Source organism: Xenopus laevis, chromosome 1S (assembly GCF_017654675.1).
Source record: "Xenopus laevis strain J_2021 chromosome 1S, Xenopus_laevis_v10.1, whole genome shotgun sequence".
Lineage (NCBI taxonomy): Eukaryota > Metazoa > Chordata > Amphibia > Anura > Pipidae > Xenopus > Xenopus laevis.
Genome location: NC_054372.1, coordinates 170,458,861 through 170,486,450, shown reverse-complemented (window position 1 = coordinate 170,486,450; position 27,590 = coordinate 170,458,861). Strand labels below are relative to the sequence as shown.

The window sequence follows — 27,590 nt, the reverse complement described above, 5'->3', positions numbered from 1 at the left end:
CCCCTGTATCTCTCTCTTTCTCTTGGCTTTTTCTGTGCATGGATTAATGTAATAACAGGCAGTCACAATAGTTTTAATGCCAGTTACCTCCCTATCTCATATCAAAGAGATGAGGATTTTGTTACTAATTTTATTAGCAGGCAAGAGGAATTTGCATTTTGGCTGATAACCATGCTGAAATAAAATCTGAGATTTAAGGGAGCACACCCTGTGATGATGATCTGAGTTGCTTTTTATTAAGCGATTACAGAATGCAGCTGAAACAAAGTCAAGAAGCCACCTACAATTCATGGTAATACTCGTGTTTGTTGGCTATTATTCAATTAAAGGGGACGTTCCCCCAATGCAGGAAATGCATGATGGAAAAAAAAAATCTCATTCTAAGATTTTTCTACTATACATCAAATATTCTTAATGATCTTAAAGTAAAATGTAAATGTAGTTGCAACTGAAAGCTGTATTTGTACACTGTGTGTGCCTTTCCCTTCTCTGGTTCTGACTCTTGAAACAATATAGGATAGGATAGAATCTAGGAGTCAGAACCAGCTTTACAGAGCTTGCATTTACGTTTGCTAATAACTTTAGAACCACTGAACTTAAAAGGGCATCTAACTAGTTAGCCTGCAGTGCAGATGGGTGAAACCAGTTGAAAAATTGTGTGTTGCCCTCTGCACACTCCTACTCCTGGTGCAGGTGGCCATGTCGGGACATATGCATGAACACATTGAGCAAGTGTGCCTGAGCCCAATATACACATGTGCATGACATTTGAGTGACATGAATTTGCATACTGAGTGTCACCCTGATACTTGGTGATACTTTGTATGTGAATGAATAGGAGTGTCAGTATTGTCACTCGGATGCTTGTAACAGGGGCCAGGATAGGGCCTGGGTATCAACTCCTGCAAGGAGAGACAGCAGGCAGGGACTTTCCCTAGCAACAGCTCCCCTAGTGGTTTACCTGAAAATACCTGTATTAACTATTTATTACGAATTAAGAATTTTACCCTACTACATGCTGGTCTAACACAGTTAACTTAAATATATGAATATTCGCCAAATATCTCTGATTTGTAAAAAGTTAAACTCCTGACGGGAAGATTCATTTGGATTGTACCAATATACTGACCAGGAGTGCAACATATTTGTTTGTATGTTTTGCTGTTTATTCCGTTCTAATCAAGTAATAAATAGTTCCTGACAGACCAGCTAACTCCTGTGTGAAGACCACAGCCACACACTGAGCAGAACCTTTGCCTTAAGGGTAGGACTACATGGACTATTTCCACAAGATCTGATGCGATGCGCAAAAATGAAGGCGTCACGTCGGATGCGACAGAAATAAGGTAAGTAATTGGATTCTCGAATGGTGTTGCAGCGTTGATCTGACGCAAAATGACTGTTGGATGCAGACGCTGCATCTGACAGTCGTGTCGCTTCGAATCAACGCCTGCATTTTTTCGCAGCATGTCGGATCGCGGAGAGATCGTCCATGTAGTCCTACCCTAATGGACTTTCCCTAACCCCCCCTTGTATGTCCTGTCAATTGGTCTGGTCCCTCCTCCGTGCTTTAGCTCCACAGAAGAGCTAGGATGTCTGTGAATGCTCTAATCACTTCAAAAGTTATACACAGTTAGCTCCAGGTGTTGTAAAATACAGGAATTGAATTATAAGTTACTGAGTAGATGGTACTATACTCCGCATAAACTGAAATTGATTTATGCAGCCACGAGCGATACATGCTGGAGATGCAAGGCTGACACTGGCACACTCCTCCATTTTTTGGTCCTGCCCGGATCTTAACAGCTATTGGTCTGGAATTCTCCAGCTCAGCTCGCAAGCATTAGGTCGAATGATACCCAATACCCTGGAACGGATTCTTTTGTTTTGGGACAGAGGACCCATAGCAGACGTTTCAGATTTGACTCTAGAAAGGCACTTACTTAATGCGGCCAAGATACTTATCCCGAGATTATGGAAATCCCCTTTGGCTCCCACATTGAAAGATTGGGTTTGAAAAGTAAATGAGATAGCGAAGTTTGAGGAACTTTACTCATCTAACTTAAAAACAACACACCAACTATAGGAACACATGGGTACGCTGGTTTTTGTTCAGGGACACCGCTGAATACAAGCGAATCCTGAGCTCTTAGCTATTCGATATATCTGGTTACACTGATATTTACTGCATGTCTAGAGATGTATGATTCTTGGTCTAATATGCTATGTATATTAAATATACCCCCCCCTTTCCCCTTCTCCTTTCCCCCCCTTTTTCTGTACCCTTATCTTTTGCCCTTGAAACTTTAATAAAAATCTATTATATGAAAAAAAAAAAGTTATACACAGTTGATTTTAAAGGTTATTTCTTTGCTGAAGCAACTTGTTTACCTCCAGCTGTAGCAGCTTCATGCTTTTAGTAGTGTGTAGCATATTACCACAAGTTTGTAATGGAGACAGGCAGAGTACATGTATCTAAAATGTCTGCCATGGAAATAACTACCATCTTTAATCTCACACTATTACCTGATTGTGGTAATCTGCCTATTGTAATGTGCGGAGGTTGTTGTATGGGAATGTGTCATGTACTGTATATCAGATATGCTGCTTTTTCTCCCAGTTTTATAAATCCTGTAATATGTTAATGGGGAGACGTTGAATTAACTGCCTGTTGTAATGCAGATGGGCTGGTAGCCTGTGATTACCTGAAAGTGCCAGTGCTCTCCTTACTGTTTTACAGGTATGTTTATACTCACATGTTAAAATCTGTCTGCTATGTAAAATCCACTACATGATCACTGTTCTGTTGCTCAGTGCTTCAGCATACCTCCCAACATTTTGGAAATAAAAAGAGAGACAAAAAAAGTTGCTGTGCACAGTGAGGCAATTTTTCTGACCACGCCCATTTTTGTAGCCACCCCCCCTAATTACCATTTTCATTTTACAAAATTTGGCAGGTTATGAAAGTTTGAACATATTTCTGTGTTTTTTTCCCAATTATTACAGTTTTGCTAATGAAGGTGAATTGGCCTTTAAGCTGTGAGTCTTATCTTATATTGTTACAATGACTTATTTGCTTATCTCAAAATTGTTACAAAAGTATCTTATCTGCTGCTGTGGCTGTTCTGGGCTCTCTGCCAAAAGCCAATTCAGTTAGAAACATTGTTTATTGTTTTGTTCATTGTTTTTCAGCCTGTTCAGTGCAGAGTAAATCGTGACTTACCAGTACAAACGAGGGACTGCGGGTTGAGCTGTCAAAAGAGGGACTGTCCGGGACAGTTGGGAGGTATGGCTTTAGCTCCACAGAAGAGGTGGCCTGTGATGTACCTGAAAGTGCCAGTGCTCTCCTTACTGTTTTACAGGTGCACATCAATAAAACGTTATAAAGTTAGGGTGTCTCTGCCTGATGTATTCAAGTCCTTATGATTTCTGCAGTGACTATCCCTACACTGGCTGAGTGTGTGGATCAGAGGGTCACGTGGATCAGTGTGACAAAAAAGTGGGTTACACTGGGACACTCAATGTATGTATAGGCCTTCCCCAACATGGCTGTCATCACTGGGAATAGTAACCCAATGCATGCACCCCTTGTATTCAGCTGAGGGGCATTATTGTTCTGCTCATCCAGGTTAAACCATTTTTATGGCATAGGTGCCATTGAATAAATCTGTATTCGAAAAAGTTACTTATAATTGCACGTTCTTTTCCATTCAGGTGGGAGGCCCATTTCAAATACTTGTAAAGAAACATAACAGAAGAATGCAGAGCATTGTGGGATTTGTTGTGTTGGCTGTAGAAGAGCTGATTTCGGCAACATTTTTTCTGTATTCAGGTAAGCTGGGAGCAGGACAGCAAAGGACAGACCAAGGCTGATTTTCACTTGCAATTACATTTACAAATCATGTAATAATTGTAAAATGAATGACTATTGGAAATGATATATTTTCTTTCATTATACAAATTGTTTGAGGGGCTGCCCCCTTTAAACGCCATTGAAGATAAAGGGGGGGAAATGTGATTCATGTCACAAAGTTTGCGGCAAACTCTCACTCTACTGACATTATTGTTTCACTAGTTGAATAAGATTATTGTAATAAGAAATAATAGTAATTATGACAATAAGCACGAATAGTATTATAGTTCAGTTTTCCGATGAAGTTGTTCATTCCCCCCCCCTTTAAATCCCAGTGTTGCCAAGTGAGTGATTCAAGTGTAGCTGCTCTTAGCATTCTGCTTCCCTCCAAGCACTGGCGTTGTGTGATTTAGTACAGGCTGAAGCAGCCACGACAGCCTAACAATTCTTCTTCAATTACTCTTTAAAATGAGCTTTCAAGCTGTCAGCTCTTTAATGCCGCAATTTAGATGAGTTGAATATGCAATCTACACCAATTACTATTGCCTTGCATTTCTAAAACGCAGTCAATAGTCTATTTATCCACTTTCCTGTGAGGATGATGAGGTCAAAGATTCACTAACCTCTGATATTTCCCTGCATTGCTACCAACCGACTTTAACCAAAAAGCCAACCTCTTGCTGCAAATGACTGGACTCATTTACATAATTGCTTTAAGATGAGAAAGGCAAGTTTTAAGTACCACTGGTAAATCTGTGTTGGGTTAATAGTAAAGTCGTCGCACAAAAGGAATATGAATACTTATAAATGCCAATTAGCAATTTTTATGTTCAATTAGAGGTTGCTAAGCAGTGTGCACAGGAGAATGTATTGCAACGACACCAGTGCCTATACTGGAAAAATATATGCATCCAGTGGTAACCATTAAAATCCATATTGTAGCATGATTCTATATATGTCTGAATTGTCCTACATGCGCTACTCCAGTTGTGCAGTACAGGTATGGGATCTGTTATCCGGAAACCAGTTATCCAGAAAGTTCTGAATTGCAGAAATGCCATCTCCCATAGACTCTATTTTATCCAACTAGTCCAAATTTTTAAATTGTAATAATAAAACAGTACCTTGTACTTGATCCCAACTAAGATATAATTAATCCTTATTGGAAGCAAAACCAGCCTGTTTGGTTTATTTGATATTTAATTGATTTTCTAATAGACTTAAGGTATGAAGATCCAAATTACATAAAACTCCAGGTCCTGAGCATTCTGGATAACAGGTCCCATACCTGTATGTGTTAGAACTTGATAATAAAGATTGTGATAGTTTTAGAACAAAAATGACTTTTAGGGGGACAATACTCTAACCAAGGAAGGCTTATCTGCCAAAATGTTATTCTTGCTTACTTTCTGGGGCTGAATAACAGGTGTAATACCCTTTGTAACAAAGTGTTTGTGATTCCTGCCTTCAGCTGTTTTACATATTATTGTCACGCCAGGCATCTAGCGAGTTAATGCACCACATGGAAGTTGCACTTGGGAGAGTGTGAACACTACATGGTATTAGTATTACAGATATGGGACCCATTATTCAGAATGCTCTGCACAGTTTAGGACTGGCCCACCGGGATACCAGGAAAACTCCCGGTGGCCCCGGTGGGCACTCTTGCTTCTAACAATTTGGCAAATATCATGGTCATTCCCTATTTCTTTTTAGGAAAAAAGAGGCTTAATAATAGAACAATAGAGTATAGTAAGTAGATATAAAAGACTTGGAGAATAAAGAGGTTGAGTGAGTAGAGGAGGAATAATAGTTTGGAAAGTGAGCCCACAGTCTGTTTTTTAGTGGACCCCTGGCATCCCAGTCCAACGCTCTGCACCTGGGATTTTCCAGGCAAGGGAAAGGGTCATAATTTGGGTCTCCATACCTCAAGTCTGCTAAAAATTATTTAAACATGAATTAAACCTAATAGGATTGTTTTGCCTCCAATAAGGATTAATTATATCTTAGTTGGGGCATAAAATACAAGCTACTGTTTTATAATTACAGAGAAAAAAAACTTTTTTAAAACATTTTAATTATTTCAGTGGGTGCGTTGAGGACCAGACAGGGTTCCAAGATACAAGACCCCAGGCTGAGGATCCCTATGCACAAAGCTCTACTCGATGGGAGGAATTGCCCCAGGAGTGTGGTAACCTATGTCCTGCCTATTTCACCTCTGGCAGGGATTCTGCTGCTATTACACAGAATTAGATCACAGTGACTGTAAATCCCTTCATTTGAACTGTTAATAAACCTGTTATTTTGCTGCAACAAAACCTCTCTGTGACTGGATCCTTTGCTACACTGAAGAACACAAGGTACTGGGAGTTGCTGGGAGTAGCTCAGGTACACGTGGTTCAGTGGTACAGTACAAGCAGCCCTAGTCCTGGTCCCACACTAAAATTCACACAGCTAAGGTGCACTCAAGGGTATGCTACATGTTATTGAAATGAAGATTGTGATATTTGTACAAGGAAAGGGCACTGAATATTCAGTTGGAATGTAAGGTGTAAATATTGAACATATTGTGTGTGGTTTCAGTTTTATCTATAGTCTTATTGTTTTATTGTTAGTATATCTGTCCAGTCTCAGCTCATCTTCAGTTCTGACTTTTACATGACTGCCCCTGTTTAATTGCAAGCGCAATTAAACCCCAGCAACCAGGTCCTGTGGGCATTGTGCTTTGTTTTCTGCATTTGGCCCACTGCAGCTGTAACATGAATAACATGAACAATGAACAATATCATTAACAAAGACTTTCCCAAATGAATCGAAAGAAGGCCCATCTGTATAAAGTTAGATCAGGAAAATGTTAATACATTGTTTTGAAATAAAGGTTCCATTTGTTTCCCTTGAGCTTGAATGTATTCTCTTTCAGTATAGAAGCAGTCCTGTGATCATTGCAGATCTTGGCAGCTGTGAAGTCTACAGTGAAATAACCTGTTTGGATTAATGCCGACATACTCCCAGGACCTGGTGGAAAGGCCAAAGGAGTTTATACACACAGTAACATCTTATTTTCCTGATGTGACATTATATTTCGGCTGGAACACTGGATGGTATCCTGGGCAAGACAATGAAGGTAAAAAGTGTAGAAAAAAACGCATGTAGGCAAGCTCATACTGAAGCCTTCCCTAATGGTGAATTGACTATACCCCGATCCCAAGCATTCTGGATAATAGATCCCATATCTGTTTCAGTATGTATAACTTTATTTATAAAGCCCATAAAGAGCAATGGTTCATGGGGGTTTTTTATAATCATGATTACCATAGCAATGGATTTAGTCATTTCAAACCAGATTATATTTGAATCTTGCTTTATCAATGTTAAAATGTGCTTTATTTATTTGATACACGAGCAAATCACCTGTAGGAGGGGGGAGCTTCAACAAGGATCTTTTTTTGTTTGTTTGCTTGAATTATTTGGTCACACCCTAATTACACTCACACAGCTCAATTATTGTCAGGGAGCTGGGAGCTCCCTCCAGGGAGGTAGTCTGGCTCAAGGAGGAAGACCTCTAGTGGGAGCAAGGTCGTGGTATCCAAAGGGTTAAGCAGAATCAATAGTAGTGGTCACAGGCAGTGGTTAACGAGGGCAGGCAGAACAGATGCAAAAGTCCAAAGTCCAGGCAAAGTTCAATATCACAGGCAGGGAGCAGGAATCAGGGCTGGAGCAGGGATCAAGGCTGGAAAACAGGCAGTACAGGAACCCAGGATCAGTAGTGATTTGAATCCTATTCTTGGGCGCCGTCACAGTGTTTTGGGCGCCCTTTTATGACGAGATCCCTGCACCAGTGATGACATCATCATGCAGCGACGCTGCAGCCATGTGTTCAGCATGGGCGCCGCCATCTTGGATCTTCACTGACAGCCGAGAATGTAAACAGCGCCGTCGGGTACTTCTGGCAGTCCTGACAATTATGCACTGGAGCAACGTTCAGCTCCTTGCTGTATTAATACACCTCCTGTTAGTGTACCTTGTTTATCCATTCTGTGAACTGAGATATGGATTTCTAGTATCATACCACATTTGTCAAACAAAGTAAAGCAAATGGAAATTTGTGTCCCAATACTGTAGCTGCGCTGTGGCTTAAACATGGCGATAAGCCTTAAAGGTTCCTGGGCTGTACTGACCTAGATTTCTAACTCTTCATTAAAAAAATGTAATTCTTCAAGATCCCTACTGACTGATTAGAACTTACAGTGAAAAAACCTTTGTGAACACTTTAAAATTTTCTATATTTTATGTGGATGTAACCTAAAACATCATCTGGTTTTCAAACAAGTCCTAAAAGTAGATGAAGAAAACCTTGTTAAACAAGTGAAACAAAAATTATTATATTTGGTCATACGTGCTTTCAGTATTTTGGTGTGACCCCCTTGTGCAGCAATAACGGCAACTAAGCGTTTGTGGTAAATGTTGATCAGTCCTGCACAGTGTCGGACTGGGACACCAGGGGCCCACTCTAAGTATTTTTTTCTTCCTCTCCTCCCTCAACCTCTATTCTCCTATTCTCTTTTCTTTACATACTATAACCTATTATTCCATCTATTTAGCCTCTTTATTCTCATAGAAATAGGGAATTGCCATGAAATAAGCCAAATGGTTAGCAGCATGAGGGCCCACCTACACCTGGACCCACCGGGAGTTTTCCTGGTATCCCAGTGGGCCAGTCTGACACTGGTCCTGCACATTGTCTCGAAAGGAATTTTAGCCCATTCCTCCATACAGAACAGCTCCAGTTCTTGGACCCTGTTGAGACACATGACCTGCACGCTTTAGGTCTTTCTGCAACATTTCAGTTGGATTTTGACTTGGCCATTCCAGAACATTCACTTTATTCTTCTTTAACCATTCTTGTGGGTTTAGGATTGTTGTCTTGCTGCATGCCCCACTGTCTCTTGAGATTCAGTAAACAGACAGATATCTTGATATTTTCCTATAGAATTCTCTGGTATAGTTCAGAATTCATTGTTCCAACAATGACGGCAAGTCATCCAGGCCCAGATGCAGCAAAACAGGCCAAAACCAGAAGACTTCCACCACCATGTTTCATAGATGGGATAAGGTTCTTATGCTGGAATGCAGTCTTTTTCTTTCTCCAAATGTAACGCTCTTGGAGAAAGTTCTATTTGGCTTCATCCATCAACAAAACATTCTTTCAGTATCCTTCTGGTGTGTCCACTTGATCTTTAGCTCAGCAATGTTTTTGGGGAAGAGCAGTTACTTTATTTGCTACCCTGCCATACACACCATTTCTGTTGGTGGAGTCCAAACTCTTTGGAGATAGTCTTGTAACCTTTTCCAGCTTTATGGCCAACAACAACTCTTTTTCTGAGGTCCTCAGACACCTCCTTTGTTCAAGCCATGACACAGATCCACAAATGTGTTCAATGTGTGACCAGGCTTTGCTGGATTCCTGTTCTTTAAATAAAACCAGTTCTCACACTGTCACCTGATTGTCATCCCATTGACTGAAGACAACAGACTCCAAGGATTCCTAAGGACTGACACACAGAGAAGTTATTGAATCTTTTCTTTTCTTCTTCAATAAATACATGACCAAATATAATCATCTGTGTTTCATTTGTTTAACTAGATTTTATTCATCTACTTTTAGGATCTGTTTGAAAATCCGACGATGTTTTAGGTCACATTCATATAAAAATATAGATATTTTAAAGGGTTCACAAACTTTCATGCACCGGTGTATGTTTCAGAGACTTGCAAACTCTTATCTCTTCCCTTGGATCTTAAAGACAAACTATAAAACCTTCTTGCAACCATTCAGGGTGTGTAGTAGAATTGATTTCCCTAGGTTTGTGTATAACCGTGCGTGCAGTATGCTGTAATTTCCCTTACCTGTATACTTGACAGCAGAAGCTGCAACTCCATAAGGGATTTATTGCTTTTATCAGTCTAAAGTAAGAGATGGCAGTAGAATCCCATTCCATCTAGCAGTAGCTGCTTCTTCACATTACTGTAGATGAATCATTTCCTCAGTATCTGCTCGCCTATCAGGACTGAAGGTGATGTTATGTGCTGCAAAGCACTTATTGATTGAGTGTTTGTGCATAAGTGTTTCTTTTCTACACCACAAAGGCTGTCCTTGGTGTGAATATTGTAAAAGTCATTTCTGCAGGCCCTGACGTGGTTTATGGAAAATGCGTGTGCTGAACATTGTGTGAAGGACAAATATTTTTCCTATTCTGTCTGTTTTTCTCTTCTCACTGAAAAGCAATTCCCATTTAAATCTATACATCCTGTGTGTGGGCTGTGTGATATTGAAACAATGTTTTGGGTGGCGGTAGATTTTCATGATACATAAGTATGGGTTGTAAGTTATCAATATTTTTTTATTTTTGAATCTAAAATCAACGTGTTTTTTTTCCGGAATATACAGGAGGATGCAAAACAACAACAAAAACGAGTGCTAGGATTTATTAAGTAAATGAGAGAAATGGTTGAGGGTCTTTTTAGTGTAAATATATATATATATTTGCTGTAAAAATTTGTTTCATCAAGAATAAATGCAACAGCAAAATGTCAGAAACTGGTTATTTACTGTGTGCAAATTAGCTTATATGGGTATGGAACCTTTTTTTTTTTCCAGAATGCTAGGTACCTGTCAGGGGTTTCTGTATAAGGGGTCTTTCTGTAATATGGATAACCTTATCTGAGGGGCCTTATTTATCAAAATCCGAATTTCGTGGACCTTAGTTATTATTAAAAAAGCATGATTTTATCTGATCTGGGACAAACACGAAAAAAATCTAGCGGAAATTTTTTTTACTGAATCTTTTGATTTTTTCAGGGCTTTTTCCTGAAAAGCCAGAATTTTTCGGATTTTTGCCCAAAAAGGCCGGAATAATCATATTTTTCGAGTTTTTGGCATTCAAACTTTAATAATCCTAAATAAGCCTGCTAAAAATCATTTAGACATTACTTACACCTAATAGAATTGTTCTGCCTCCAAAATGGATTAATTACATCTTAGTTGCAATTAAAGGGCATGTAAAGTCTAAAATAGAATAAGGCTAGAAATGCTGTATTTCGTACACTAAATATAAACATGACCTTACTGCACCACAAGCCTAATCAAACAAATAATTTATGCTTTCAAAGTCGGCTACATGGGGTCACCATCTTGTAACTTTGTTAAACATCTTTGCAAGACTAAGACACATGCTCAGTGTGGTCTGGGCTGCTTAGGGATTGTCATAAAAATCAGCAGTTAGGGACTGTCTGACAATTCCTATCCTCAGCAGTAAATGAAGGGAGAATTTCACTGCATATAGTCAGGGTTCTTATAAAAACGGCACACATTTTTTAATTAAAGTATATTGGAGATAGGTTTCTTTTTCATTAAAGAAAGTAAAAATGGAATTTAATTTTTTTGCCTTTACATGCCCTTTAAGTACAAAGTACTGTCTTACTATAACACAGAAAAAGGAAATCATTTTTAAAAACTATAATTATTTGCTTAAAATGGAGTATGTACAGTATAATAACCTGTAGTTATTAGGCCCAATAGTTGGACAATATGTATCCGGGCTACTTTTGTAGACTGTTGTCTAGAACCCCTTAAACATATAGAATTAAGAACCTTTGGTAAGTGCCAGTTATCTTTCAGCACCTGGTAATCTATGGACAAGACAAGATAATCCACCCATAAAGATATACACTATAGACAGGGGTCATCCATTCATCCACATTCCACGCATTCTCTTAGTTATAGGGGTGAGCCACAGACGGTAAGAAAAGTTTGTATTGAATTCATCTCTTATCGGAAAAAGGGACCTGTAATAGATTTTAATGGCTTCATCCCAGTAATCTTTGGTGAGAATAGAAATTCTAAATACCCAAACTGCCAATAAATTCTTATATGGTGTTGATATTAAAGGGGAACTATCTTGAAAACTAAAGGTAAGCTTCCTCATACTGAAATAAGAAACATATTAATTATAATCTATTAAATATTCTGCATGATTTCTGAAATAATCAAGTGTATCATTACTATTCTTCTCTCAGCATCTGTTTCTCTTCATTTTGTTTTCATTCAGTAGTCAGGATGTCAGATGAATGTTCCAACACATCTTATAGGGGGGACTTCCTTTCCTAGCAGATGGATTAGAGCTCACTCAAATAACTGATTCCAGTACAAACAAAATCTAACAAAAGAACTGCCTTTTGCACAAATCCTGCATGTAGAGAGACATGATGTCTGGTGATTTTAATAGAATGAGCTCTAATACATCTTCTAGGCAAAAGGAACCCCTCCATAAAATATATTGGGATTAATGGATATATTTTAAACAAGAGTACATATTGTTTTGTACATTTCAGGGTCAGCTTGGTGTGGGAAAGAAAAGCTTATCAAAGGGTCACCTCCCTTTAAAGGGCACCTATCACAGCCAAAATCAAACACATATTAACAATCTGACCTGTACAACCTAAACACGTTTAATAAAACTACATATATAGTTTTTTTTTAAATCCCTTACTTTGTGAGATGGGTTCTTTTACCGTGACCATAACATGCAAATGAGTTCACAAGCATGCTCAGATTGTAGCATTCCCTTGGGTATTCTACCCAGAATGCCTAGCTTTAGTAAACTCCTCCACTAGAAGTATCACAAGATTTCCCTATCTTGTCCCCTGCTGGTGATATCATTATGCAAATGAAGGGCACACACTGACTTCCAGCAGGTGGCAGCACTACTGAACAGCAGCTAACACAGAGGTTTGGCCGATTTGAAAATAGCTTAGAATGGTTGCTAGGCATGTGCGAGATTTCAGAGCTGCAATTGGTTGTGAATATATAGGTAGGAGGAGCCAGTGAAATCCAAGATGGCTGCCTCAGCTAGAACTGCAGTGGAGATAGGGGAGATCTTGCAGAAGGTATAGTGAGCTGATGATTTACATTATACAAACAATTCTAATTCTAGTTTTAAAAATCAATAGTGTCTTTACTTAGTAAATGATTTTAGTTATGATTGATGCCCTTAAAGTATATACAGTAATACCCTCTCTGGCCTAATATGTGAAGTTATCATCAGGACCGGAACTAGGGGTAGGCAGAAGAGGCACCTGCCTAGGGTGCATCCATAAGGGGGGCTTGGTAGGTACCTATTAAGCATCTTCTGCCTACCCCTAGTTCGGTTCGCTGCCCTCTCTACCTCTTCCCTCCCTCCTTCCCCTTCCCTTGCCTCCCTACTCCCCCTGCCTCCTCTCCCCTCCTTTCCTTCCCTACCTTCTCCCCCCTCCTTCCCCTTGCCCTCCCTCACCTCCCCTCCCTCACAGCCACTCTGCTACTGCACCTGTGCGCACTCTTTGTCTTGTGTGTTGGGGTGCTCGCACAGTGGGTAGTGGACTGGCCGGCTGGGTTGCCTAAGGCACCCGGTCGGCTTGCCTGTCCCTGGTTATCATGGTTCCTAAGATATGGCAATGGGAATTCCTCCATAATGTCAATTTGGATCTTGTATTCCTACCAGAAGGTCATATAAATTGGTTTAACTTAAAATGCTTTTCAGTCCTTTAGACCAAATATAATAATGTTGGCTGAGAAATTAGATTTTGTCCAGACACAAATTGTATATTGGGCACACGGGCAACATAGCCATGAATTATATAATGTGTATATTCAGATGAAATAAACATGACTTATTCCTAACTGCTGCTCATGTTCCGTGTATTTGGTAATGCTTAGCAACAGCTAGAGCTATAACATTGACCGCTCTCCTAACAATATATGCTTTATTAAACATAACATCAGCAATAGCTGTGGAAGAAGCACATGCTCAAGGCCAGTTCCCATTATAATGTATACTCTACATGACTTTGTGAAGAAAAGATGAAACGCCTGCAGGAACATTGCACTATTAAGGGGCCTCTAGACCATGTTTGTATCTGTGGAAATTTTGATTGGTTATTTGCCTCATGTTTAGTCTTCGTTACATCTTATAATGCTATTACTGGCGATATCATAGCATCACAGAAGCTTCCATTGTTCTCTTTCTGTCAGGCAACGTTTTGTCATCTTAATCTGCTCTATGTTTAAATACCAAATAAGCCTCTTGGGGAGCAATTTGTGCAGTGAGAGACTGTCACTTTTTATTGGACCTTTTGGGGAAATTTGGGGAATGGTGTTTTTTTCCTGAATCCGTTTAAAAACACCAGGGCACCTTTTGAATCTCAGTCTGTCCCTGTCCAGAACATTGGTTCTTGGATACGACTATGACATATTATACCTAAAAATGCCAGTATCCCATGAATGTATGAATTTGCCCTCAACTGACATTAGTGTTGCATAGTTCTTATACATCCTCTTTCTTTCCCTGATCTATCTGAAGAATATTGCCATCATTTGAGTTTTTGTAAAATGTGACCATTATTTTTTGACATTATATTGTATAGTCAGTCTCCATCTTGACATTTTACTTATGTTTTAAACTCTAAGCTGTTTTGAGGTGTATTGTCCTTTAAACTGTGTGCAATGTCTACGTATGTATGTGTGTGTATATATATATATATATATATATATATCTACTTTAGTAGATGACACAATTTGTTGGTGTAAATTGCTATGTATTGTGTTTATATTAGATCTATGTGGGTATGTGGGTTTAGGTCTCAAAGTGGGGTTGCTGGTGTAGATTTGGACGGGTGGTAGGTCCGGGTTCCTGCGACAGGTGCCTACACCTCTGTGACATTACCAACTCTGCTAGTTTGGAGTTCCCTGGGGTCAGGTCTGGTTTTGGAGTATGTCATAGTTTTTGTGACCTGTGTGCATCTCATTAGTTTGTATCCCCGTAGGGATATATGAAGGATGAGGAGATAAGTTGCCTGCAAGATTTCTGTACTAAACTCTTGTGATAAATCTCTTGAAAATACCTTGGCTTTGGTGCCAGTGTTTGTCCCTGTGGTACAATGTATGTATCGCATTTCCACTGGAAAATGCATTTGAATGCAATAAATTGACAGCCTGTGTGTTTTCCCACACCAATGCTAAGGTATTTTCAGGCGATATCACCTGAGGGTAGAGCAGATTTACTATGGGCAAAAAATCTCCCCGTGTGCCATCACCCTTACTTTGTAAATCACTGGGGGAGAATAGTGCTATATAAATAATACTATACTGTGTATGTATAGGTAGATGTCTCCTACTGTTAGAGTATGATATTAGCCAAAAAATACCTTGTAAACGCTTTGCTGCACTTTTTATTGTATTCATCTTGTTTCAGAGTCAAGTTTTTTTTACCGCTACTGTTCCTGCTGCTACAGAATAAATGGTTGATTATTCAATGGTATTAAAGTAGGGTTCATGTTTATTCAGATTCTTGCAGTGGTGCCTATAATTTCTACGTCCACAGACAGCCCTGATTTCTGAGTGATTTCCATTTTGGTTCCAATGCTACTGCTGGCAGATGGTGCAGGAAATAGAGAGAATGTGTAAAGAGTTGAGCCAACCTGTGACATTCCCTGTGCGGGCAGCACCGCATTGACAATGTTGGCATCAGTTTCAGTGGCAGTTAAAGACGTCAGAGAGGTAAGTGAAAGCCCATGTGTAATGGGGCTCAGTAACGTGCGAGTGGCTATTCAGTAGTGGCAGTGTTAGATATCATTAAAAACAATTTGGTCTGTCCCATTACATATTGTCAGTTTGATTCTAAGAGAACATGATAACCAAATACTCAGTGCTCTACTTTTGCCATGTTCTTTCTATACAGCCATCAGAGTCCCATTCCACAAGCTTTTCTATTCTGCTAGGGGTACACTGTTACCACTCTTGTTTCTGGTGTCTGAGCTTTTTCACACACCCCATAACTCCAATTTGTGCTCTGCAGGGTCCACAATAATGTCTGGGGGCCCATGTCAACAGCTTTCTCTAATGGTCCTGTTAGGTTTCTGCATGCGTTTCTTTGCTTTTAAATATTCGCCCAGATTCTCTGCTCTTGGCCTTTCCAAGGTTAAGAAGAAATGCAATCAGTTTTGCATCAGAAGAGTTATTTCTTTTCTACCTGACCAGTTTCAAAAAACAAAATCTCACTATTTATCGTCTAATGTGTGATGAAGATTACACGCCGCATTCAGAATTAAGCTGTACTGAGCAGTAATTATTTATAGAGTCAGTGAAATTGCTGTGCAACCTGTCAACGGTTTACCATCAGAATAAGAGTTTGTGATCAATAACTTTGTGTTCTCCACCGGGGTTATAAAGATGATGCGTATTTTGTGGAAGATTTGCTGTTTATCAGAGTTTATGTTTATGAGATGCAGAAATCACTATGATCTTTTTAAACCATAAAATATCCAACTTAAACTTGCTATAGAATAATCAAGGGTATAGTAAATGAACTTGGTTTAGGTTTCAACCTTCAAGATTGTGTCTTAGTTTCATTATCTTTATCGTTTTTGTCTAGGTATAGGTATCTGCTGATAGTTCTGCTTGTTCTTAAGTTTATTAAACTGAGTGGGACAAACAACATACCTAACAAGCAAGACTAAAAAATAAACATTAGTACTTAAAATCTTGGTTAAAAAAGTATATTTGAAATGGAAAGGCATTATTTATAGTAAACAGTGTTTTACATATTGGCTGTTTTATGTGATATATTTTTTTTATAGAAAGCTGCAATGTTCAAGGGTGTAGTTTCCCTTTGGCATGCTTTGGCAAATGGCAACATGTAGTTAGGTTCAGCTTTAAGCTATGGAAGAGAGAATGTTTTTTGATGTGTCATGAGCAATGGCGTAACTACAGAGGAAGCAGATCTTTCGGGTGCAGAGGGGCCCAGAAGGTTTAGGGGGCACCATGCGGCCCAATTATTGTGCAATTTCAATCTCTATTGGTATAATAGGACAACCTTTGGATATGTTTGGGGTCCTAAAATTAATTTGCGGTGGGACCCAGTACCTTCTAGTTACGCCCTGGTCTTGAATCACCCACCAGAGGAACTGAGAGACAGATAAAAACCTAGGGGCCTTCACACATCTGACATTTTTGATAAAGTATAGATGGAACAATTGGCAAAAGTTCCCAGGAGGTTATCCAAATTAAGAGAATAAATCAATAAGCAAAATTCTTGCAAATCAGCTGCGTCGATTCAAAATGGTAACCAGTAGAAGAATTTTACAGCCACCTAAACTTTTGGAATAAGACATAAATATTCATAAATATACTGAAGCTTCTTATTAGTCAGTACACCACCAAGCCCCCCAGAAGTTACAGAGCTTGCTCTGACCATCATTATGACCCTGGTGGACACTCTTTAAGTTACAAGATGCCTCCGGGAGATGGTTTGGTGGAAGTCAGGTAAGATAAGGTCCTAGACATCACCAAAGTGTTGTGCAAATGCTGTTGCTAAACCAAAGTGGCTCTTTGTCCACCTTACAGTCCTTTTATTTGCTTATGTGTATAGCTCTATAGTAAATTGAATGCACTGTTCTCTATCTATAAGTTCCACTCCGAATACTGTGGAAGTAAGCCCTCACAAACGGTGGGGAGGCAGGGTGTAGTGTAACAGTAACTTGATGGAGAGTGCAATAATTGGGCGCCAGTGGTTCTTATAACTTAACCAATGAAAATATTTATTGTACAAGAACATCCCCAATGGAGTGTACATAAGAGCAAGCAGGATCATAGATCAACAGTAGATAGGCATATACTCACAGCACCTTTGGTCAGTATTAGTCTCCTCTGGGATGGGAACATGTACACTGCAGCCGCTCGGGGTACACCCAGCTTTCAGCCTTTTCCCTAAGTGGAACCTGGGGGGGAACTCACATCCCTAGGTCTGTACACTTAGTCCCTACTTCTGGGCAATTGGTACCCAAGATCATAATCCCACTCACATTCCTGGGAGGAGCCTCAAGCTGCTCAGCTAAATATAAAAGCCTGTCTATTTATCACTTCTAGAGTGACCTCTTAAGGTGAGTAGCCTATCCTTACTAGACCTGACCTGTATAGGTTCCACTTGAGCTCTGCCTGCCTGTTCAGGCTAAAGCTAGCACAAGATGGACCCTGAGCACATGGCTGCCCAGGACTTTATAGTTTAGCACAGTGCCATCTACTGTATTTTAGGACCCAGTTAGGCGTCTAAAACACTAGGGGACTGCCTGCTAAATAATATTGGGAGACTAATTTACCAGTCCCCTACATGTGCAAGAAAAGTTTAGCTTCCTTATTGTGCCATCGATTGTGACAATATATGAATGTTATGTTGAACATTGGTATTAAACTAGTAAAAAACATTTTATTATTGAAAAGGACACAGGAGAAAAGAGAAGGCAGCTAGATATTCACTGGAAAGGCTATTATATGCTGCAGACAAAAGTCAGAATAACCTTGACAATAGAACATGTTCAGAAGCTGAGAGTAGGCTTTGCTATTGACATTCAAAAACATTACATACTTACCAGTAATTGCAATAATGAACATTTCTTTAAATGGGTTTTAATCTGGTCTTTTTCACAAAGCGCTGACAACTAAAAGCGACGAGCATATTATAAAGGAATATGTCATCATGGCAACCGAGTAAGAAAATAAGTCCCTGCCACCAAGATTTTTTTTTACCATAACTGGTGACTAATAATAGAAAACATTAGGGTTATATGGGGGGGGGGAAACCGAAAAAGCAATAAAAACAATGAATAGTTATGTTCAATTTTTCTTTAAAGAAAAGTGCTCAGAAAGTTTGTTGGCTGTTCCACTTATTGACATTATAAATAAATAAATAATTTCCATTTTTATACTGCTCCAGCAGCTTAATGTTTTAGCTGGCAGCCAAGTACGCTGTTTCCTTGATTTGTTGATTAAAATGCAGCTTTTCAGTCACAAGAAATTCTGTTGCATAGAAACTAATCTTTAAAAAGCAATTATCCATAGGCTATTAAAATACCTCCTAACCAGCTGTCTCTATCCCAAGTTTCTCCGAGCTGTTTGAATGAATTTGTCTCTTCATTTATTTTAACCTCGTGGATATTATCTCTGCACCTGCAAAACAAAAGCCTGGAATATGTATCTGATTGGTCTCCACTTAAAAACAAACAAGAAATGCTGATTTCCACCTCATTGGCAGTCTGATGCTACCCACCGGGCTCTTGCAAATAAGCAGAATATTTGTTTTTATTTTCTCATCTGAACCTGCTTCCACGGTACCAGCATCTTGCTTTTGAGGTCCCACTACCCCATTCAGAGTGAATATCTAGAATTGAGAAAGTGGTCCACAATATACTGTATGATGATTACTAGGTGATCAGATTAGCAGATTGTTGTCCAACGTGGTCTCAGTGTGCAAAAAGAAACAAAAATAAAAACCTTTATTGTACAGGTATGGGATCCATTATACAAAACGTTTCAAATATGGGAAGGTCATCTTTCATAGATTCGATTTTAATAAAATAATCCATATTTTTTAAAAAAAATGACTTCCTTACTTCCTCTGGAAAAATAAAACAGTACCTTGCACTTGAGCCTAAAACATAATTAATCCTTTTTTTTTTTTCCCAAATTGTTTTTATTGGAAGTCAGACATGTACAATCATGAACATAATTAATTCTTAATGGTGGCAGAACAACCCTATCAGGTTAATTTAATATTCACATGGGTTTTTTTTTAGCAGATTTAAGGTATGGTGATGCAAATTACAGAAAGATATCCAGAAAACTCCAGGTCCCAATCATTCTGGAAAACAGGTCTCATCTATAGGTAACATTACTTACATTAACTGGTCATGTTGAGATTATTTACAAAAGAGAATAAGGGGTTATAAGCACTTTAATGTATAAGGAGACCCAACAACAAACCTTTCAGGTGCCAGTTTCACAGATACTTACAGTATAAAATAGCCGCTTTACTGGCAGGGTCTGTAGATGGAAGGGTATAGCTTTTTAGCAAATGTCCAAATTCAAGGTTAATGTCAGTCTTCACATACAGCTTATTTTTTCCATCATGGAGTTTCACCAGATGAAATACAGTATAGACGGCCAAATGTGTTTGCAGTTGTTGCTAAAAGGGATTTTGAGCATGCAGCCAATGGAAAGGTAGGTGCATCGCTGGAACAAGATTGCCGGGGACTTCTAGGGAGTGAATTAGACTTTAGGGTGAATTCTGGAGATACTGCAGTCTCAGAAGACTCGGATGGCAGGGATAATTAAACATCTATAAAATCAGTAATCTATGTTCAGATATAATACTGTTACTGTCCACCTTAAATAGCCATTTTCCCACACTTTAGATTGGGGTACAAATGGGAAGGGATATAAGAATAAATGTCCTACTATCAGGGCTGTGGAGTCTGTACATAAATCCTTTGACTCTGACTCCAACTTATTATTTTATGATACCTCGGACTCCAAAAACTGAAAGTGTATCAAAGTAATAAAAATATAGTGTACTGTTACACTGCACTGGTAAAAGCAATGTGTTTACTTCAAAAATACTACTATAGTTTATATAACCACTGCTGTGTAGCCATGGGGGCAGACATTCAAGTTGGAAAAAAGGTGCAGGTTACATAGCAGATAACAGATAAAACACCATTGTATTGGACAGGGCTTATCTGTTATGTGCTAGGTATCCTGTGCCTTTTTTTCCCAGCAGCTTGAATGGCTGCCCCCATGGCTACACAGCAGCTTATTTATATAAACTATAGTAGTGTTTCTCAAGCAAACACCCAGCTGATCCCAGTGCATGCTAACTGTATTTTATATATGTAGACTGAAAAAAGTTAAGTACACAACATTTTTTCACTGCCTAAGCTCAAAAATGTAAACCACATCCATTGGTAGTTTAAAAAAACAAAGTTAAACTGCATAAACCAAAAACAACTGGAAACTCTAAAACAACTGAAAAATCTAAAACAACTTATTATATATTAATTTAACTTGGCATATAGCTGTTAAAGGAGAACTAAACCCTAAAAATGAATATGGATAAAAATGCCATAATTTATATTCTGAACTTATTGCACCAGCCTAAAGTTTCAGCTTGTCAATAGCAGCAATGATCCAGGACTTCAAACTTGTCACAGGGGGTCACCATCTTGGAAAGTGTCTGTGACACTCACATGCTCAGTGGGCTCTGAGCAGCTGTTGAGAAGCTAAGCTTAGGGGTCATCGCAAATGATCAAGCAGAAAATTAGGTTGGCCTGTAATATAAGCTGATGCTACAGGGCTGATTATTAAATTCTGATGCTAATTGGACTGGTTTATGTGCTGTCATGTAGTAATTATCTGTATTAATTTCTAATCAGCCTTATATTGTGACATTTCTATTCTATGTGTACTGTATATTGTGAGTGAGTCCCTAAGCTCAGTAAATGACAGCAGCACAGAGCATGTGCAGTGAATCAGCAGAAAAGAAAATGGGGAGCTACTGGGGCATCTTTGGGGACACAGATCTTTACTGCTAAAGGGCTGTGGTTGCCTTGGGCTGGTACAGAAGCACAAAACATAATGTACAACATTTCTAGCTTCTTCTTTAGTTAAGATTAATTCTCTTTTAAATACAATACAAAATTAACTAAAGTTTTGTTCTCAGAAACAGAACTGCTTCTGCCATGGTTCTTCTTCATAGAAGCTCTTAAATCTGAGTTGATTATTTTCAGTGCTTGTATTTAAAATTATTAGGAGTTGGAGTTTTTGGGGACAAAAATGGCTGCCAACCCAAAAGTTCTACCTGCCGTACTATTATGTTGAGTTGTCCTAAAAAAGGCTGAAATATATATTTGTAATTATATAAGGAGGTAGGTCTTGGGTAGGCATGATGGTTCAGATCTACCCAAACACAAAGTCTATGGCACAGGCTGTCAAGGATCACATACACTGCCATACACTATAATTTACTATACTTTACTCAGCAAGTCCAGTTGTTTTTAGATTGACCTATACTAGATATAACATGACCTGGATGAATGAAAATCTTCATAGTCATATTGCCATACACTATTCCACAGTTCATTGCCAACAGTGTTGTTTTTTATTTTTGGATTTACATCTCCTTTAAGGAGGGGATATGGTCACTTGATATTAGTATATAAGGGACAATTAAAAAAAATCAATGATAAAGCTAATTTGGTTTCACATTCAACAGTATATTTAGAATGACTTCACCTTGCTTTTATGATGTATAACAAATGTTTTTCAGACTGCACCACAGAAACGAGAGACAGAAGTCAGAAGTCAGCTTATGAACTTTTATTGTGCACTCAGAACTTACAGAAATATTTTCTTGAAGGAAATAGCAGATAACATTAAGATAAAAACTTCCTTTTTAACTCCCTGAAAAGAAACATCACTGAGCATGACTTCCATATGATATAGAAGTACAACAGTTTATTGAAACTAAATAGGCTTGTGCCAAACATTTTACAATACGCCATAAAGTGCCCATCCCCTTGTCACTCACTTGTCTAAAGTGGAAAATTCATTCCAAGGACACATTTCTGCAGAATATGAGACTTTCTCTGCTGTGGACATGAGTGAGTCTTTGAGAATTGTTCTCCCAGGAGCACTGTAATACTAATGTGTATCTAAATACTATTTACTATGGCCTGAAGCAAGGAATTATGGCCATGAAAATGAACAATAGTTGATAGTAGTAGTATAAATATATATATATATATATATAAGAAAATAATAAGAAAAAAGGAACCGCACACACAGGTCTTTATAGTGCAAAACAAAGAATAGTAGGCTTTATTACGACGTTTCGGCTCCTATACTCGAGCCGTCATCAGGAAGTTTTTTTCTGGTCTCTGTAAAACTCACCAGTTGTGAGAGGAGGTCCAGGTGCGCGCCCTGAACCCTCAGCTTAGGCGGAGTGGACCACCGTGTAGAAAAAAGAGCAGGCACTTCCAAAGACCAATCCTAATCCAAAGATTGTTCTTTGGAAGTGCCTGCTCTTTTTTCTACATTATGGGAATGAGGCTGAAGAATTTTGATACCCTGCGAGTGAGCAGAGAGGATCACAGAGCTCATTTACGGGCAGTGACCCTGTCTTACTCCAACATAAGAGGTTAGAGCTTGATATCTTTGACTACGAATATCCCAATGTAACTTAATACAGAAGAAATAAAACATTTCTGCTGTTGTTCTGGATCCAATGTTAGTGAGACATGCAGTATTTAGGAGAGCAGAGAAATGGGGCACCGCTATCATTTAGGAAGTCTCCTACTTAGTCTTTCTGTGCATTGTCAGGTCTTACTGTGAAGGGTCAGCCAGAAAGAAGGACAGGTTGGGAAGAAGAGGGGCTCCAGATGAGGGACTATATGCAGTATGCACACAAGCACCTGATCCATGGATACAGGCTTAGCAAGCGCAAGCAGGGCAGCCATCAGGGGGGGACAGGGGGGAGAGTTGTATGGGGTCCTGAGGGTAAGGGGGGCCCCAGCCAAGCCACACTTACTTGATTAGCCAGGCCCCCCATGTTTCTGAGAGCTGCTGACTTCGGGAAGGCATAGACATTTAAGGGGCCCTGGCCACCAATTTTCTTATAATGTGGGGGGGTGGGGGGGAATGGCCACCAATTTTTTTTCTCATGTGGGGTCCTAGCCACCGCTAGTTTTTTAATGGGGGGGGCCCGGGCCACAAATGTTTTTTATGGGGGCCCGACCACCAATATCTTTTTATTTTTTATTAACATGTGGGAACCCTAGCCACCAATATTTTTTTTGTTTTTTTTTACTGTGTGGTGGGGAGGGCGGACCTGTAGGTGGGGCTTGCGGTGGGCGCAGCTCAGGGGGCCCAAGAAATTTTGTCGTACAGAGCCCTGTGATTTCTGATGGCGGTCCAGAGTGCAACCTATAAATTACGGTTGCATTTTTTTTGATGTGTAACAAATATATTTGGAAGACGTCTAATCCCAGCTGAGACAGAACTTTGTATAATGATTATGTGTATAACAATACAAATTAATTGCATTAATAGACAGCTGCTGCTTTGCAGTACAGATTATTAGCCTTAAAAACTCATTTGACTCTGATGCGGTTGGACATGGGCATGGGTTGTAATTATCTAGGTTACTACTATATGACACCTGGAGGGGGGACTGCATTGTGGATACATCTTACTTACAACTGAAAATATGCTATAGCTGTATAGCATCTGTGCATTTGGGAGACTTGTCTCATTGGGACCTAGACATTGTCTTAATAGCCTTAAAAGTCCTTGTACTTTGGAAGTGCAATTTTATCGGTTTATGAATAAATGGTGAATGGTATGCATTATGGGCTTGCAGCCCTGTGTCCCTCTTTTATTTATATTATACACATTTTTTTCTTTAAAAAAACCCCTCTGATATATTGCTGCATTTCAGCTATGGTCTGTCACAGCATAGTATCACGGTCACAAAAGGGGTACAAATAATTAGAGGAAGGACACAAGTTTTTGGGAGCAGGAGGAAGGGGGCCTGTACTCTGTTAGGTAATAGGGCTTGTGACTCTCAAGTTAACAACATTAACTTTTTGGATCTGTCTGCACCTCCCAGCACATAAAGTCATGCAAAGAGAAGAAAATAATAAAAAAGGATAATGTTCATTAATAAATATAATATGTAAGATATATTTACAAAACAACACAGCTTTAATAATAAATACAATTGTTTAAATGTGAGCAGCTTTACAAGTTCAAATAATGAAATTAGTTATCAACCCTGTCTTAGAAACGGACACTTACCATCGCTTGGGAAAAGCAGATAATACACATTTCTACTGATGATGCAGCTGAATGAACAATGTACTGTAGTAGGGAGAGTTGACCCCCACCATGCAATGCTCAAGCTGAGGAGCACAGAAAAGAGTTCATATCTCAACATTCAATTAGTATCTGGTGCAACGAGCAGTAAATGTATCTATGTGAGTAGAATTCAGTACCTGCTCAGTCCAACTCAACTACTGCATCTTCTAAAACACTATACAAGGGAACATATATTCACAAACAAATCAGAGGGAACCCTTTTTAGTCTCCAGTCATAATATACTGGTTCTGTGCTTAAATAAAAAGCAATGCGTTCATATTAATGGCTGGGTATAATAGGGACCTTAGCAACGTTTACTAATATGTGGAAAGGCTACACCAGATGGGCAACATCACTGCTGTTTGGGAGCTGACGAAAGTAATGACACTCATCCACTACAATGGCAGCTAGACAAGTGACAGTCAACAGCGATTGATCAAACTTCCCTACAAAAACTAGCCTGTCTCTGGAGAGATTTAGCATTCCTGAGAGGGGCATCACTGGTCTTTTCTGCCTGGCCCTGTCTTTTTTTTTTTTTTAGGGTTTGAAATATTTTATTTGGTTTTCACAATAAACCATAAAAATCAATATGATAACAAATAGTAGGCAGAATAAGAAGATTAATACAATGACATATTATACAGAATGTATAACTTACAATGACGTAATATGTAAAATAAAATAGAAACTAACAAGAACTAACTATCACTAACTAAGCCAGTGGACGCATTGACATTCTTAAAAGAAAAAAAAGAAAGAAAAAGCCCATTGTCTTGGGAATGTCAGATAACCCCCCCTATGAACATTTTACAATTTAAGAAACTGAGATATTTGACTTCTAGTATTGGAGTTACAGAACTCAAAGTAAGGAGACCATATAAGTCTAAATGATTCTTTGGAATTATTTCCTTTAGTTTTTACTAATAAAGCTTCCTGCCAACTAAGCTGGTTCATATAAGCCATTGTGTCTGTCAATGAGGGAGACTCATTTTGTAGCCAACAGTTAAATAAAGCCTTTCTGGAGGCAGCCAAAAATAAAATTGTCAATATTTTATTATCTTGGGACTTAAATTCTATATTAAAATTTGAAGAGAGCCTACTATCATCTAGAAGCAACAAAGCAAAACCTGGAGATAATTTAATTTTTATTTTCAAATTAATGTTTAGAAAACTGGTAACTTCCATCCAAAATATACTGATCTTTGGACAAGTCCATAGATAGTAAAAAAGGGACACATTATACTCATCACACTTGGGACAGTATGATACAGGACTAGAAAAGATACCTTTAGAAAAAATCTTCCCATAGCCTAAGTGAACTAACTTAAAATGTTGTATCCTCCAGCTCTCTGCCAAAATTAATTTATTGTACTTACAAACTGGCCCTGTCTTAATGCTCCGCTTGCAGGACCATTATGCACTAGCTAATAGTGGTACAGGTTTGGGACCTGTTATCCAGAATGCTCAGGACCTGGGGTTTTCCGGATAATGGATCTTTCCATAGTTTTGATCTGCATTCCCAAGTCTACTAGAAAATCATGTAAACACAAAAAACACCCAATAGGCTGCTTCCAATAAGGATTAATTAAATCTTAGTCTTATTATTAAAGAGAAAAAGGAAACTATTTTTAGTAAATATAAAATGGAGTCTACGGGAAACAGCCTTTCTGTAATTCGGAGCTTTCTGGATAATGGGTTTCCAGATACCGGAAGTAGTACCTGTAGTAAAAAACAAGTATAGTCATGAATCCATCCATTTGCCATATTACCATCAGGTGCTTTGTAGCCAAGCCCATGGGAAGAAGCTGCTAGCAGAGGAAAACATCTTGCAGCAAAATAAACAGCAAGGTTACATATCATTAGACTCATATTGAGGGTTGGAATGCTTAGACATGCATAACAGAATACATACATTTTCATATGGACTACATTTCCCATTAGAAACCCTTTCAACTTAAATCTTTGCTTTGGAATGTAGGAAATAGTATAGCAAACAGTGATATCGCTAGAAGTTACTGGGCCCCCAATAATCTTGGGAGGTATTATTCATAAATTCATGTACTGAAACTGGTTAATTAATCAGTGACCCATTCCGAGCAATGACAGGGTCTGCTCCCTCTTTATTTATGACCTTGATGCCATATACAATTAGTAGGAGTTTTACATTTTTCTTTAAACTGAGAGTATAAGGCATAGCTTAATGTATTATACTCTTCCTTTGATCACATGATTATTTTTTTTTCAAAATGAATCAGTTAATAGTGCTGCTCCAGCAGAATTCTGCCCTGAAATACATTTCTCAAAAGAGCAAACAGATTTTTTTATATTCAATTTTGAAATCCGACATGGGGCTAGACATATTGTCAATTTCCCAGCTGCCCCAAGTCATGTGACTTGTGCTCTGATAAAGTTTAATTACGCTTTACTACTGTACTGCAAGTTGGAGTGATATCAACCCCTGGTAGATCTAAGAACAACACTCAATAGTAAAAACCCATGTCCCACTGAGACACATTCAGTTACATTGAGAAGGAAAAACAGCAGCCTGCCAGAAAGCATTTCTCTCCTAAAGTGCAGGCACAAGTCACATGACTGGGGGCAGCTGGGAAACTGACAAAATGTCTAGCCCCATGTCAGATTTCAAAATTGAATAAAAAACTGTTTGGTCTTTTGAGAAATGGATTTTGCAGAATTCTGCTGGAGCAGCACTATTAACTGATGTGTTTTGAAAAAAACATGTTTTCCGATGACAGGATCCCTTTAAGGGATGCTGTTTCTAGTTCTAAACCTCAACCAACATATACAGTAAGTAGAAAATCAAATAAATAATACACAATGCGATTTGCCCTTATCTTCCCTTGTTGATGATTAATAAGTTAAAAAAATAGCATTAAAATATATACCGGAGGCATATTTTATACAAAGTCTAAGCTAAGACATGTAAATAATATAGATAT

At 38.7% G+C, this 27,590-nt stretch overlaps 1 pseudogene; it reads left to right on the top strand.

The window, feature by feature from the left end:
* The first annotated feature begins 1,467 nt into the window (after positions 1-1,467).
* Positions 1,468-16,068, top strand: LOC121399146 (annotated as a pseudogene).
* The last annotated feature ends 11,522 nt before the right edge of the window (positions 16,069-27,590 follow it).